At 45.0% G+C, this 17,757-nt stretch overlaps 1 protein-coding gene across 1 annotated transcript in view; it reads right to left on the bottom strand.

Annotated features, from left to right (window-relative positions):
• Positions 1-17,757, bottom strand: part of rmp24 (ribonuclease MRP subunit p24) — a 51,306-nt gene that overhangs the window by 20,296 nt on the left and 13,253 nt on the right. The gene's annotated exons all lie outside the window — the stretch shown is intronic.

Raw genomic sequence — 17,757 nt, 5'->3', positions numbered from 1 at the left:
GTGCTAGAGTGCCCTGCAGATGAGGAGGACTTTACTCTGAAAAGGCGCTGCCTTCCATTACTACCTCGCGCTACCTCGTCTGATCTCTCTTTAGAAGGGTTAATAATATTCCAAAAGAGATGCTTTGGTTAGGTCAGAAATGAGGACAAGAACATCGGCGTTCTGATCAAAACCGTGGACAGCGACGCAGACTTAGAGAGAATAGACCGTTTTGTCGGCCCGTAAACAAGGAAATGAACGGCTGCACACATGCGTGAAACATGAACGCTGAGCGCTGCACGGGCCATTTAACGGCCCTGTCAACAAAATAGATTTTAGCGATCCGGTTTCATATCAATGAAAAAAAAGACATCTAAGACATACATGGGAAACTGCATGGCCATTACCAGTAATATGCCTTAACCCATTCTGACCGGGAACCCGTTTTGGTGTTAGCATCATGTTATGCTTTAAAATAGCAGATCTACAAGCTCATAGCGCGCCACCGAGTGGCGCGCTACGAGCTTGTAGGTCTGCTATTTTTGAAAAATCGAAGAACGACTGACATTTTTTAGAATCTGATCTCAGGTCAGAATGGGTTCATCAGACCAGTGTGTGTCCAGTGGAAACCTCGTATGAATCTGATCTCAGGTCAGAATGGGTTATAGGCGATAAAGCGACCGCTAGGGCAGACTCTACCGTAATAATGTCAAGAATGGGTCAAATTAAGTCAGTAATTAATTCATTAATATCAATTAAACTCTACTGTCTCAGCAATATTGTCAGGGAGTTGTCTTTGTGTCGACTGTAAATAAACTGTCTCGGGAAATTTGATGCATTTGAAATTAAATACAAATGTTACTTTTCAGGATTCCAAAACAAATAAATATATATATAGCAAAAATAATAGCAAAAATAGCTGATCTACAAGATCAAAACGCGTCGCACCGCCACGCGTTTTGAGCTTGTAGATCGGCTATTTTTTGCTATGACAGTAATATGCAATGTGGCCCCTCTCGAGTGAGTATGGAAATATATTGGCCCTCTCCATCATCAACGTTGCCCATCCCTGCCCTAAGACATCCTCCCACGTCCTGGGCCCTTTCGGGTGTAATTAAAAAAGACGTGTGGAGAGACGTCTGGAGCACTTAACCCATTCTGACCTGAGATCAGATTCATACGAGGTTTCCACTGGACACACACTGGTCTGATTAACCCATTCTGAATTGGGAGTCGTAAACAGCCTTGTAATTGGAGTTGTAAACGGCCATATAGAGGTCTAGCGGTTCTGTCTCTAACTGCCAAATGGAGATTAATGGGAGGAGGCATTGGATTAAAGATAAATGAAATATCAAGACTGAACACATTTTTTGTTATAGGCCAAGTCTTAATTTGTGAAAAAGCGTTAAAGACTATGTTGGGTGGTCCCCAGTTCAAATATGATTATGTATTATGTTGGGTGGTCCCCAGTTCAAATATGATTATGTATTATGTTGGGTGGTCCCCAGTTCAAATATGATTATGTTGGGTGGTCCCCAGTTCAAAATGTGATTATGTTGGGTGGTCCCCAGTTCAAATATGATTATGTTGGGTGGTACCCAGTTCAAATATGATTATGTTGGGTGGTCCCCAGTTCAAAATATGATTATGTTGGGTGGTCCCCAGTTCAAATATGATTATGTTGGGTGGTCCCCAGTTCAAAATGTGATTATGTTGGGTGGTCCCCAGTTCAAATATGATTATGTTGGGTGGTCCCCAGTTCAAAATATGATTATGTTGGGTGGTCCCCAGTTCAAAATATGATTATGTTGGGTGGTCCCCAGTTCAAAATATGATTATGTTGGGTGTTTCACTTCACGGGTGTTTTAGTTGGTAACCGGAAAGCTCACCCCAAAACACTTGATTCTTGTATTCAATTACAGAGGTTAAGGTTAGGAACAAGGTTTAGGCATAGTTTTAGTGAGGCTATGTTTAGGAATAAGGTTAGGTTTATGCATAGTTTGACTGAGGTTAAGGTTAGGAATAAGGTTGGGTTTAGGCATAGTTTTACTGAGGTTAAGGTTAGGAATAAGGTTGGGTTTAGGCATAGTTTGACTGAGGTTAAGGTTAGGAATAAGGTTGGGTTTAGGCATAGTTTGACTGAGGTTAAGGTTAGGAATAAGGTTGGGTTTAGGCATAGTTTGACTGAGGTTAAGGTTAGGAATAAGGTTGGGTTTAGGCATAGTTTGACTGAGGTTAAGGTTAGGAATAAGGTTGGGTTTAGGCATAGTTTGACTGAGGTTAAGGTTAGGAATAAGGTTGGGTTTAGGCATAGTTTTACTGAGGTTAAGGTTAGGACATAGTCATAGTGGAATTGCTTCTCCCCAAAGTATAGAACAATTTGAGAAATAGACATTTATGAGGACCATTTTCCTGGTTCTCACAAGAAGAAAAAATAAGATTTCTTTTTTTTTTAAAGATTAGGAACAGATTTAGGTTGGGGTTAGTGTTGGGACTAGACATTTGGATTAGGGGTTATAATTAGAGTTAAACATGATTCATACTTGCGTGCCAGTGTTGTGCACCAAAAGAATAGCTGATTTGCAAGACAATAGCAGATCTAAAGGCTCACAATGTGTGACACGTTGTGAGCTTGTAGCTCTGCTATTTTTCTGGGATAGGGTTTAAAATAGCTCAAGTTTTGTCTTAACATGTTGATGTTCTCACAAGTACAGTAATACAGACCTGTGTGTGTGTGTGTGTGTGTGTGTGTTTGAAATAATACAACATGCTGAAATAGATGCCGTTGGCTTTGAACCCCGTGCCAACGTGATGTGGTATGGCTGGCAGAGGGTTGCCCAAGCATGCGCCACTTTGCGCCAGGGATCTAATATGTGATCTAATGCTGGAGAGCGCGAACAGCAGCATGGCGTCATGCCACCTTGTAGGCATCGTCGGAATGTTGACTATAAAAAAACTGCTTTAACCCATTCTGAACGGGAACCCATTTTGGTGCTGGCATCATGTTATGCTTTAGCTATTGAAAAATAGCAGATCTACAAGCTCATAGCGCGCCACCGAGTGGCGCGCTATGAGCTTGTAGGTCTGCTATTTTTGAAAAATCGAAGAACGACTGACATTTTTAGAATCTGATCTCAGGTCAGAATGGCTTCATCAGACCAGTGTGTGTCCACAGTGGAAACCTCGTATGAATCTGATCTCAGGTCAGAATGGGTTAATCACATCTACTGAAATTTTCTGACGAGCCGAAATCGAGGAATCATTTCGGCTCTACAGTGCCGAAACAGGGTAAAATAGGGAGTATGAATGGGCCCTTAGCCCGTAGCACTTGCCCTAGCCTCGACGACCTTACAGGCATATGCATAGGCTCAACTTGTGTAACTTAGAAACTAGAAAGCATTTTATGTAGACATAGCAGCACTCTATAGTGTATATACTCATAGATATTCCACTATTAGGTCCTTAGTTTACGTATTCCTGATGACTATTTTATGTTTTTTTTTTTGTTCTTGCTTACTGTAAATCGCTCTGGATTAAGAGCATCTGCTCTTGTAAATTGTATCAAAAGTAGCAGATCTACAAGCTCGAAATGCTCAAAAAGCATGTTTGCTGTTTCTGAACTTGAATCCTGAAAAGTAACAGTCTTGGACATATGAGGTTTCCACACGACAGAGACGATATATCTCGAGTCATGCATCACATCTCTCCTCTCTACGCCCTTGGTTTTCCTATCTCTCTGCACTTCCCCCTTAAAAATAAAGCAATACGCGGTCAAAGAATGTTTGTTTTTGTGTGTGAATAAAACATAATTCTGTCCAGTCTTCTTGTTGTCAAGATAACCTTGCACAGAGTTGTTGCTATAAACCAAATAATAAATAGACCTCCGCCCAATTAGCTCAAAAGTCGCGAAGTGTGAAAAGTCGCCACTTTTCGCCACTCGCCACACATGGCAAATTCTCACACTTGGCAAAAATTATTTTGGCAAATTATTTTGGCAAAATATTTTGGCAAAATATTTTGGCAAATTATTTTGGCAAATATTTTGGCAAATTATTTTGGCAAATTATTTTGGCAAATTATTTTGGCAAATTATTTTGGCAAATTATTTTGGCAAATTAACTTTTCACACTTCGCAACTTTTCGCAACTTTTCCAAAAGTGTGAAAAGTCCAAAAGTGTGAAAAGTTGCGAAGTGTGAAAAGTTGCGAAGTGTGAAAAGTTGCGAAGTGTGAAAAGTTCATTCGGGCATGCAAACAGGCCCAGGGTGAAAAAGGTGACAGTGTGCCGGGCCCGGCGCTGTGCCGCGAGTAGCATTGCGGCTAGGTGTGTGTGTGAGTGTGTGTGTGTGTGTGTGTGTGAGTGTGAGTGTGTGTGTTAGTGTGTGTTAGTGTGTGTGTGTGTGTGTGTGTGAGTGTGTGTGTGTGAGTGTGTGTGTGAGTGTGTGTGTGAGTGTGTGTGTGTGTGTTCGTACTTTCTCACCAAGGTCTCCTGAGGGTGAACTAGTAATCCTGTGAGCTGCCAGAGGCTTACTGTACTCTTGACTGCTGTTGGTTTGTATATACCGATAATACGTACAGTATGCGCACACAAGTGTGTGTGTGTGTGTGTGTGTGTGTGTGTGTGTGTGTGTGTGTGCGCGACTGTGCAGCAACAGCTTGTTCTGTAGTTTGCCGTCTAAGTCCAGGTGGCTTCAGTTTAATTGTGTGTTTGTTTCTTTCAGCACCTATTGATTATTGATTGACTGTATTGTCTTTGTCTTGAATCAGGACAATGCAACAAAATTAACATGCACGCATATCACATCATTGTGTGTGCACGCGTGCACGTGTGCATGGTCCAAATCATTAACCCATTCTGAACGGGAACCCATTTTGGTGTCAGCATCATGTTATGCTTTAGCTATTGAAAAATAGCAGATCTACAAGCTCATAGCGCGCCACCGAGTGGCGCGCTACGAGCTTGTAGGTCTGCTATTTTTGAAAAATCGAAGAACGACTGACATTTTTTAGAATCTGATCTCAGGTCAGAATGAGTCAATCGGACCAGTGTGTGTCCAGTGGAAAACCTCGTATGAATCTGATCTCAGGTCAGAATGGGTTAACAGGACACCACAGGCAGTGACGAGTGGTGGAAAGTAACCAAGTGCATTTACTCAAGTAATGTACTTAGTATTTCCAATTACCATTTCCAATTATTTTTCAATAGCTAAAGCATAACATAATGCATGAAACATCAAAAAGGGTTCCCACCCCCAAAAAGGGTTAAGAACGGTGTGAGGACGTCCTATCTTCTTATACGTTTCCTCAGCACCACTGCCTATAACGACCACGTCCACAACACATCCCTGGTACGCCGCGGATCAGTGGAGTCAACCATCCCTCACGCCCTCTGCACGTGAGGAGGGTGAGGGTGAGAAGACTCACAGCCAGGGTGAGGAGGGTTCCACTACAACATGACTCACAGCCAGGGTGAGGAGGGTTCCACTACAACATGACTCACAGCCAGGGTGAGGAGGGTTCCACTACACCATGACTCACAGCCAGGGTGAGGAGGGTTCCTCTACATGACTCACAGCCAGGGTGAGGAGGGTTCCACTACAACATGACTCACAGCCAGGGTGAGGAGGGTTCCTCTACAACATGACTCACAGCCAGGGTGAGGAGGGTTATACCACATGACTCACAGCCAGGGTGAGGAGGGTTATACAACATGACTCACAGCCAGGGTGAGGAGGGTTATACAACATGACTCACAGCCAGGGTGAGGAGGGTTCCTCTACATGACTCACAGCCAGGGTGAGGAGGGTTCCTCTACATGACTCACAGCCAGGGTGAGGAGGGTTATACAACATGACTCACAGCCAGGGTGAGGAGGGTTCCACTACAACATGACTCACAGCCAGGGTGAGGAGGGTTCCACTACAACATGACTCACAGCCAGGGTGAGGAGGGTTCCACTACAACATGACTCACAGCCAGGGTGAGGAGGGTTCCTCTACATGACTCACAGCCAGGGTGAGGAGGGTTCCACTACATGACTCACAGCCAGGGTGAGGAGGGTTCCTCTACATGACTCACAGCCAGGGTGAGGAGGGTTCCTCTACAATATGACTCACAGCCAGGGTGAGGAGGGTTGACTCACAGCCAGGGTGAGGAGGGTTCCACTACAACATGACTCACAGCCAGGGTGAGGAGGGTTCCACTACAACATGACTCACAGCCAGGGTGAGGAGGGTTCCACTACAACATGACTCACAGCCAGGGTGAGGAGGGTTCCACTACACATGACTCACAGCCAGGGTGAGGAGGGTTCCACTACACATGACTCACAGCCAGGGTGAGGAGGGTTCCACTACACATGACTCACAGCCAGGGTGAGGAGGGTTCCACTACACATGACTCACAGCCAGGGTGAGGAGGGTTCCACTACATGACTCACAGCCAGGGTGAGGAGGGTTCCACTACAACATGACTCACAGCCAGGGTGAGGAGGGTTCCACAACATGACTCACAGCCAGGGTGAGGAGGGTTCCACTACACATGACTCACAGCCAGGGTGAGGAGGGTTCCTCTACATGACTCACAGCCAGGGTGAGGAGGGTTCCTCTACAACATGACTCACAGCCAGGGTGAGGAGGGTTCCTCTACAACATGACTCACAGCCAGGGTGAGGAGGGTTCCTCTACATGACTCACAGCCAGGGTGAGGAGGGTTCCACTACAACATGACTCACAGCCAGGGTGAGGAGGGTTCCACCACATGACTCACAGCCAGGGTGAGGAGGGTTCCACTACAACATGACTCACAGCCAGGGTGAGGAGGGTTCCACTACAACATGACTCACAGCCAGGGTGAGGAGGGTTCCTCTACAACATGACTCACAGCCAGGGTGAGGAGGGTTCCACTACAACATGACTCACAGCCAGGGTGAGGAGGGTTCCTCTACAACATGACTCACAGCCAGGGTGAGGAGGGTTCCACTACAACATGACTCACAGCCAGGGTGAGGAGGGTTCCTCTACAACATGACTCACAGCCAGGGTGAGGAGGGTTCCACTACAACATGACTCACAGCCAGGGTGAGGAGGGTTCCACTACAACATGACTCACAGCCAGGGTGAGGAGGGTTCCACTACATGACTCACAGCCAGGGTGAGGAGGGTTCCACTACAACATGACTCACAGCCAGGGTGAGGAGGGTTCCACTACAACATGACTCACAGCCAGGGTGAGGAGGGTTCCTCTACAACATGACTCACAGCCAGGGTGAGGAGGGTTCCACTACAACATGACTCACAGCCAGGGTGAGGAGGGTTCCTCTACAACATGACTCACAGCCAGGGTGAGGAGGGTTCCACTACAACATGACTCACAGCCAGGGTGAGGAGGGTTCCACTACAACATGACTCACAGCCAGGGTGAGGAGGGTTCCACTACATGACTCACAGCCAGGGTGAGGAGGGTTCCACTACACATGACTCACAGCCAGGGTGAGGAGGGTTCCTCTACTATGACTCACAGCCAGGGTGAGGAGGGTTCCTCTACTATGACTCACAGCCAGGGTGAGGAGGGTTCCACTACAACATGACTCACAGCCAGGGTGAGGAGGGTTCCTCTATACATGACTCACAGCCAGGGTGAGGAGGGTTCCTCTACATGACTCACAGCCAGGGTGAGGAGGGTTCCACTACAACATGACTCACAGCCAGGGTGAGGAGGGTTCCACTACTATGACTCACAGCGTCACGCCTCAAGGCCGTGGCTGTTTCTGTTTCCGTCAGCCCGCCACGTCTCCCCTCACAGCATGTATAGTTGTTATTGTCATCATGCCGTGCCAAACACCCCGTCTGTCATCGAGATCGTACCCCTGCGGCGGGGAGGGGCGCTGTAGCCCTGTCCTCTTGCCCCGTCATCGTTTGAAAGTGGCAGGTGTTTAAGAAACAACACGAACCGCTCCGTGGAAAGCACGGTTGGGGGGGATGGAGAGGTGGAGAGAGTGAGAGAGAGAGAGAGAGAGAGAGAGAGAGAGAGAGGAAGGCAGAGCGAGGAAAGGACAGGAGAAAGAGGAGGATGAGTTGAGAGAAACAGAGAGTGGTGCGGGTGCTATGCTAGATAGATAGATACGTAGATAGATAAAGTGTATTACGTCTCATCATGAGAACAACAAGACAAAAATAGTCAACAGTGCAAAGCCAAACAAAAAAAGTGTCCATGGTCAGTGCAAGAAAGCGTGGGATGTGAAAATAAACAGTACAAGATACACTCAGAAATGTCTTACGGAGGTCAGAGGTCATGACTCATGATCCTCCCAAAGGTCCCCCGACTGATATACAATGTCTGCCACAATATCTATCTATCTATCCATCTATCTATCTATAAATAAAGTTACTACTACATCGTCACACAAAGGCATCACAAATCACAGATCTACAAGCGTAAAACGCCATTTCTCAAGTCTCTGGAAAGAGTAGTACGTCGCGCATCAAAAAACATAGGATGCAGCCTCCCTACACTTTCCTCACTCTATTCCACCAGAATAATTAGGAAGGCAAATAAAATCATTTCAGACAACTCCCATCCTGCACATCACCTCTTCAATCTCCTCCCATCAGGCAGGAGATATAGAAGTATCCAGAGCTCCACATGTCGCTTCAGGGATAGCACTTACCCAGTAGCCATTAGACATCTGAACTCCTAGTACAGTATATGCATATAACACTTTAAAAAAACTGAATGTAATTTCATATGCTGCTGGTTTTTGTATTGTACTGTCCTTCTTGTTTGTGTATATGTTGAGTATGAACCAAGACAAATTCCTATCAACTTGTTGACATGGCAAATAAATTATTGAATCTTGAATCTCAGCACACCGAAACTAAATGAGACAAAGCCAATGCAAGCTGGTGTTGGAATAAATTATTGAATGCTGTTCACACCTGGGGCCTGTGATATTTGTGATTATACGAAGCCCAAAAGCCAAACTGAAAAATCTCATTCCGTTCATGATGTTCCAAATGTTCGATGCCAACAAAACACAATTAAACCGTCGATCGTAATTACTTTGTTGTGTGACGATTAATCAGCAACTTAAAAATTGTAGTCGTGGCAGACCACTGCGCTCGCTCGCACACACACACACACACACACACACACACACACACACACACACACACACACACACACACACACACACACACACACACACACACACACACACACACACACACACACACACACACACACACACACACACACACACACACACACACACACACACACACACACACACACACACACACACACACACACACACACACACACACACACACACACACACACACACACACACACACACACACACACACACACACACACACACACACACACACACACACACACACACACACACACACACACACACACACACACACACACACGTGCCCCAAACAAGTAAAAGGGGCCTCATTATCATTCCAACCCTGCTGTGGTGGCTGGTGGGTCTGATTTATGGTGAAATTCCACCCTGTCCGTCCAGGGTCAGGGTTCTGGGTCCAGGGTCAGGGTTCTGGGGTCCAGGGTCAGGGTTCTGGGGTCATCGCCGTTAAGAGATCCATTTTCTCTCTCTATTTTTGAACCAGGATTTATGAGAACTTGTTTTTCGAGGGATTGTTCGACAGACAAACATTGGACCTTATTTCGATAGGTACAGTGTGTAGAGCGCTATAGTTCCTGAAGCCCAGATGATTAGCTTAAAAACCTTATACAGGGATGGGCAAATGGAGTCCTGGGGGCCACATGCGGCCCCCCACCTTCGCTTAATGTGGCAAGTATATGTTTTTATTTCAGCTGTTAAAAATGATTCCAAACAACATGCAAACATGACCCGCTTTGATTACTTCAGTCTATAGATTAGTAGCTAAATGCAGTGGTATTAAAATGTTAGTCTGTTTTATGTCCAATTTATTTGTATTTTGTTCATGATTATTCAGGATTTCAATAGCAAAAATAGCTGATCTACAAGCTCACAGTGAGTCGCACTACCACACGTTTTGAGCTTGCAGGTCGTTTATTTTTGCTACCACAGTATGCAAAGTGGCTCTCTGGAGTGAGTGTGGAAATAACAGTGGCCCTCTCCATCGTCAAAGTTGCCCACCCCTGGGGGGGGTAATCCGGCTATGCATTTCATATGTTACAATACCTCCCCGCATTTCTAATGTAGTCCTATTGTATTGACTGTCCCCACAGTCACCACAGAGTCTTGCTACACAATTTATAAAAAAAAAAAAAAAAAAAAGATTGCAATCTAGCTTCAGACACCCATGTTTGCTCTGAATCTGGGTGGTATCACAATCAGATCATGGTGGCTCCCCCTAGTGATATCACTGTGTAGGTGCCACTCACTTTGGAGACAGGTACACAGTATGAAGGTTACTGAAGCGTTTGACTAGCTTTATTTCAGGCTCGTTTGCATAGACCTGGCTGCCTGTTTCTCTCTCTCACTCTCTCACAAACCCTGGAGGCAGAGTGATTCACAGTGGACTGAACTCTGTGTGTAGAACCGAGGAGGGTTCATTTGAATAATCTACCTCCTGCTGAGCAGCGGTCACATGACTCACAGCATGCCACGCATAAACACACCTGACACACAACAACACCCACAGGGGTCAACAGCATGCGCGCGCGCGCACACACACACACACACACACACACACACACACACACACACACACACACACACGGATCAACAGCGCGCTGCACGCACACACACACACACACACACACACGTTTAAAACACACTTGCCATGTCCCTGCAGCAGTGTTGTTCTCGTCAACGAAAACTAAAAAGGAAATATGTTCGTCATTTTTCACCGCACCGCACGTACGGCACGTGCACACACTCCCCTATGGCGACGCATACATTAATGCTGCTTATTTAAGTGTTATGATTAATAATGAATAGGGCTTTACACCCTCGGCTAAACTCGCGCAGCCCTAAATGTGAGTGTGTGTATGTTGGAAATGGCCTCGTTACTCTGATGTCTGTCTCTGATGAGTTATGTTTTAAGCATGCATGCATTCTGCCTGCCCACAGTTCAACACGCGGACACTCCAAGCCCAGTAGGAACTCACATAATAGGCTACTGATGATGACACCCACACATCATATCGTTGCTGTCGGGCAGATTCTAACTTTTTGCGGTTTTCTGTTTCGTAAATGAACGGCCTACTTGATCACTACAACGTCACGCAAAAAAGCATCAAAAGTAGCAGATCTACAAGCTCGAAACGCGCCGCGAAGCGGCACGTTTTGAGCTTGTAGATCCGCTACTTACTCAATGTTTTCTTTGGAATTATGAAAAGAAACTTTTTTTTTGGGTGTTATGAAGTTTGAACCCCACGCTGGCCACAGAGACGATATATATCATTTAAAAGTGCTTCAAAAAGTTTCTCGTTTATTAATTCCACCAGAACTTCAAAGCCGTTCAGACTGAGAACAGCTTTCGTTAGAATGTTGAGACGTTCTTTGAGTTTGGAGTATATGATGAAATGTTTCAGCAATGTTTTACTTCACTTATGGACTGGTGTGTCAGAACAGCCTCTCTCTTTGAACCACTTCTGAAACGGTGGTAGTCCACACTGGAGATATTGAGAAATGAGATATGTCTTTCCCCCGTAATTAACTAGGGCTGTGAATCTCCTTCTATCTCACGATTCAGATTCAGATTCTTGGGCTCGCAAATTTGATTAACTAGACCTGTACGTGCACGTCGGCCACCGGCTTAGTTAGGAACTTGTTGCAACTTGGGAACCTAATAATACCCGTTGTCATAGTAGCCTTTGCGGAGCCATGAGGCCCATAGGGGCAGGAGCCTATCTCCTGTTTCTGTAGCGTGAGGCAGCTTGATGTACAAGTACACCCCCTGGACATGACGCTAGTACGCTAGTATCCAACCCTTGATGCTGAGTGTCAAGCAGGGAGGCACTGGGTCCCATTTTTACAGTCTTTGGTATGACCCCGACCTCCCAGTCTCAGGGCGGACACTCTGACCACAAGGCCACTGAGCTGGTACCCGTTGTCATAGCACCCGTTTTAACTGTCTGTCTGTGTCCCACATGGAGATCTCTGTATCTGCCAGTCTTGCCTGTGTATGTCTGAAGAGTGCAAACTGACTGTGAAAAGTGGCGTGGTTATTAAGTAATCAATTTGCAGGTGTAGGGTTGCCATGGCAATCAATTGGCTGAGGCAGAGGCTGGACATTGCACAGGTGAGGGGGATTTAGGCTGATTACTAGGCCCACTGACCAGAGCCTTTTGTGGTGGTTCTAAAGAACTGTGAGTCCGACCGACTCGATACCGCGTAGATCTGCTATTTTTCAATAGCTAAATTATAACATGTTTAAAACACCTAAATGGGTTAATCCATGCTCTGTCGTCCAGCCCTGGTCTGTCTGTACATTTCCAGAATGACAGGAATGCAGTGCATGATGCAGTGTGCGGACGACACCGCACCACGCCACGCCGACACCACGCCGACACAAACCACCAAAGACACACTTTATGAAGCCGGGGACCGCGGCCGAGCACTTCCAAAACGTGTCCAATCGTGTCCAAACTAAAAAGCGAGACACCGCCGTAAAGAAGTAATGCAGCCTGAAAGCCCCTCGTGAAACGCATGAACCTGCTTCGATAGAGCAGACTCTGTTGTTGTGCATGTCTCTCACACACACACACACACACACACACACACACACACACACACACACACACACACACACACACACACACACACACACACACACACACACACACACAGCTTCTCTTGTGTGAACGTGTGAATTAACCTTTTGACTCCGTCTGTCAGACAAGAGTCAAAAGGTTATATTTTTGTAGGCATCGGCAGAAACTTGGCTTTTGCGTACGCCAGAGCCATACTGATCGGTCTGCCAATTTGGCCCGTCAACGAGATATGTGCATAATACTAAACCAGCTGTTGCTAAACTAGTAAAAACAGAGTCAGGGTTTGCTGCTATTGTGCATGTTGTCTCACTGGGAGGAGAGGAGAGGAGAGGAGAGGAGAGGAGAGGAGAGGAGGCTAATCTCTTCACGCAGCCTCTGGCACTGAACAGCTCTCTGGCTGACATGATGGAGGGGGGGGGGGGGGGGGTCAGAATTCCTCCTCTTATCTCCAGTAATGTAAAGTAACCGAGCACATACCGGTAATCTAGATTCCAGCATGCTAGATCTGCTGCTTTTGCCACTTTTTGAAACTTGAATCCTGAAAAGAGACAGTTTTTTCTCTGAGGTTTCCTCCCGAGAGAGACGATCATGTATGGCGGCTCTCTTAAACCTCGGGGCGATTGTCCTCGACTCCAGGAGATAAAAATAACTAAGTATATATATATAAGTATATATGTATGTATGTATGTATGCCCGGCCGGGGGTGTATCGGTTTACTCGCGTGAGCTCACGTGAAGACCTAAGAATAGTGGAGATTCCAAAACAATAGGAGGAATATTATACGCAAAGCCACCCACGGTCACGCCTGAGGGTTTCTGTGAAGAGAGAACGAGAGAGAGAGAGAGAGAGAGAGAGAGAGAGAGAGAGAGAGAGAGAGAGAGAGAGAGAGAGAGAGAGAGAGAGAGAGGGGGGGGGGCGCCTCGAGCGTGCCACAAAAACATAGCTATGTTTTGAGGTAATCTCTCCGGACTGCAGAATCTGTCAGCAACACTGACCTAAACATGAACACTTGTACAGTGGTACAGTAGTGTAAACATAGTCTTGCGAGGCAGACTCATGTCGCCTCATGTTCACAAGCCTTTGAATCCACCTCATGATCCTGTGCTTTTGTTGTTAGGAAAAGTTTGCCTTGATCAGTTGATGCTCTTAACTGCCCTTAAAGGGGTAACAGTGAATAACAGGGACCCACACGGTCCTAGTCACTGTTATTAACAATGGGCTTATTAAAGGGGTAACAGTGAATGACAGGGACCCACACGGTCCTTGTCACTGTTATTAACAATGGGCTTATTAAAGGGGTAACAGTGAATAACAGGGACCCACACGGTCCTCGTCACTGTTATTAACAATGGGCTTATTAAAGGGGTAACAGTGAATAACAGGGACCCACACGGTCCTCGTCACTGTTATTAACAATGGGCTAATTAAAGGGGTAACAGTGAATAACAGGGACACACACGGTCCTTGTCACTGTTATTAACAATGGGCTTATTAAAGGGGTAACAGTGAATAACAGGGACCCACACGGTCCTAGTCACTGTTATTAACAATGGGCTTATTAAAGGGGTAACAGTGAATAACAGGGACCCACACGGTCCTTGTCACTGTTATTAACAATGGGCTAATTAAAGGGGTAACAGTGAATAACAGGGACCCACACGGTCCTCGTCACTGTTATTAACAATGGGCTTATTAAAGGGGTAACAGTGAATAACAGGGACCCACACGGTCCTCGTCACTGTTATTAACAATGGGCTTATTAATTTGTGTCAATAAAATAACCCCGAAAGTCCTAAACCATCATGATACGGTATACATTACTGCCAACTACATTAGAGCCAATCAGAGAAGCTGGAGGTGACCTCCAGCAGTGCTCCAGAGAGCCAATCAGAGAGCTGGATGTGACCTTCAGCAGTGCTGCAAAGCATGTACTCAAGTATTGTATTTAAGTATTTCCAATTACTGCAACAAAAGTAACCAACAAACTATTGAAAATGGTCAAACATTGGCAAAAAAAAAGAGGTCAAATGTTAATTAAGAAAGAGGAGAATATTGTGAGGATAGCCAATCTACTGTACATGCTGGCTTTGGCGAGGCGCTGTGAGCATGTACAGTAGTGCTGCCAACGAATATTCTATATCCGAATATAGATTCGAATCAAAAATAATAATTAATAACCGAATATATAAAATTAAGGTTCGAATTAAAAATAATAATAAAAAATATTTTTTTATTTATTATTATTATTAGTTTTCGGTGCCATGGGTAAGCGTTGTGACTTGTGAGCTTGTATATTAGTTATATTTGCCACGCGACACGCCGAAAACGGCATACATTGAAGAATAAATCATTTCCTAAACACAGACTATACAGCGCAGCGCAGCGCAGTTCTGATTGGCTGCCTCGTCTCCAGCCGTGTTGCCTCAGAATTCTTTAGGGTCACTAATTTGAGCATAACAGCGGAGCGGCGGAGCTAGCCAGCTAAAAAGTTTCATAACGTCGGCACTCGGCAGCAGACCCACAGTCCACAGATAATAATAATGCAGCAGAATTAACACTGCCTCCGTGCCTCGTTTTGATAAGGCTGTGTGGTAGGATTGCTCATTTAAGAAAAATGTTTTACTGGAGAAGGGAGAATGTATGCGTTCCGTTCCATCTCAGTTTTCAGCAACACCAATGCGCGGAGAGAGAGAGTTGCGCCAGCAATGCGATCTTAAATGTTATGTCTCAGGTTGTATTGGTGTAAATATAATTATTAAAAAATCCGATTGGCTCGAATTGAAATCCGAAATCCGAATGGCTCGAATTGTTCGAATCCACGTGGGTTTTTAAAACGAATATCCGAATCCAATTTTTGGACAATTACGGCAGCCCTAATGTACAGTACAGTAGCATCGGCTATTTTCACAATATTCATCTGTGGAACAGAGTCTAAGAAAATGTAATGCCTTCAGCAAATCCTACAATTCCAAGTGCTTTGGAATTGTGCTAATGATTATTTTGGCGGGTTGCCGGGTCCTGTGGGTCACCAGCAAAATGTGTTAATAATACACTGTAGCATCAACAAATCATTTTTAACCGAACATATTTTATACTTACAAAGATAGCCAATCTATAAAGCTCACAGCCTTGTAATATTTCGTACTTCTCTTCTGGTTGATCCCTACCCGACAAAAACATCGTTTGAGAGAGAGGGGGGGGGGGCCCGCGGCCAAATACATATCAATGTGGGACGGGTGTCCTTGAGATGAAAACATTGGAGAAACACGACTCTCTCTGTGAGAGAGAGAGAGAGAGAGAGAGAGAGAGAGAGAGAGAGAGAGAGAGAGAGAGAGCAGAGCAGTATGTCCACTACTCCTATATGCACAACACGGCGGTGTTCTGTAGGTTAATGGATTCAGAGGGAACGGTGCAGTGATTGTGTGAGTGGTAGACTCAGTAGACTGTGACAGTGCAGTTATCTGTAATGTAATGGAGTAGACTGTGACAGTGCAGTACTCTGTAATGTAATGGAGTAGACTGTGACAGTGCAGTACTCTGTAATGTAATGGAGTAGACTGTGACAGTGCAGTACTCTGTAATGTAATGGAGTAGACTGTGACAGTGCAGTTATCTGTAATGTAATGGAGTAGACTGTGACAGTGCAGTTATCTGTAATGTAATGGAGTAGACTGTGACAGTGCAGTTATCTGTAATGTAATGGAGTAGACTGTGACAGTGCAGTACTCTGTAATGTAATGGAGTAGACTGTGACAGTGCAGTACTCTGTAATGTAATGGAGTAGACTGTGACAGTGCAGTACTCTGTAATGTAATGGAGTAGACTGTGACAGTGCAGTTATCTGTAATGTAATGGAGTAGACTGTGACAGTGCAGTACTCTGTAATGTAATGGAGTAGACTGTGACAGTGCAGTACTCTGTAATGTAATGGAGTAGACTGTGACAGTGCAGTACTCTGTAATGTAATGGAGTAGACTGTGACAGTGCAGTACTCTGTAATGTAATGGAGTAGACTGTGACAGTGCAGTACTCTGTAATGTAATGGAGTAGACTGTGACAGTGCAGTACTCTGTAATGTAATGGAGTAGACTGTGACAGTGCAGTACTCTGTAATGTAATGGAGTAGACTGTGACAGTGCAGTACTCTGTAATGTAATGGAGTAGACTGTGACAGTGCAGTACTCTGTAATGTAATGGAGTAGACTGTGACAGTGCAGTACTCTGTAATGTAATGGAGTAGACTGTGACAGTGCAGTACTCTGTAATGTAATGGAGTAGACTGTGACAGTGCAGTACTCTGTAATGTAATGGAGTAGACTGTGACAGTGCAGTACTATAGACTCTGTAATGTAATAGAGTAGACTGTGACAGTGCAGTACTATAGACTCTGTAATGTAATAGAGTAGACTGTGACAGTGCAGTACTCTGTAATGTAATGGAGTAGACTGTGACAGTGCAGTACTCTGTAATGTAATGGAGTAGACTGTGACAGTGCAGTACTCTGTAATGTAATGGAGTAGACTGTGACAGTGCAGTACTCTGTAATGTAATGGAGTAGACTGTGACAGTGCAGTACTCTGTAATGTAATGGAGTAGACTGTGACAGTGCAGTACTCTGTAATGTAATGGAGTAGACTGTGACAGTGCAGTACTAGACTCTGTAATAGTGATAGACCGATAATCATTAATTCATATCGGTATCGGTGCTAAAAACAAATAATCGAAGAAAGAAAACGACCGATTATTATATTTCTCATAAATGCGCAAACATGGTGAAACAACCACTTTCATTGAAAATCCGGTAGAGTACGGTTGTAAGGAGATGTATAGCTGCGTGTCTGACTCTCCCAGTGTTCCACCCCTGGAGGAGTAGACACTACTAACTAACTGCAAGCCAATGAAGAATGAACCAATCAGTAGCATTGCCAGTCTTAGTTTCTAATTCATATTAATTTAGTTGCCAATAATTTTACTGTTAGCCAGTGTTTTGAGACATATTGTCTTTTATTGCTATAAAATGAATGGTAAACTAAAAACAAATT

Source organism: Protomyctophum bolini, assembly GCF_963924005.1.
Source record: "Protomyctophum bolini genome assembly, chromosome: 17".
NCBI lineage: Eukaryota > Metazoa > Chordata > Actinopteri > Myctophiformes > Myctophidae > Protomyctophum > Protomyctophum bolini.
The sequence above is the reverse complement of the archived record's forward strand: the minus strand, read 5'-3'. Positions and strand labels throughout refer to the sequence as shown.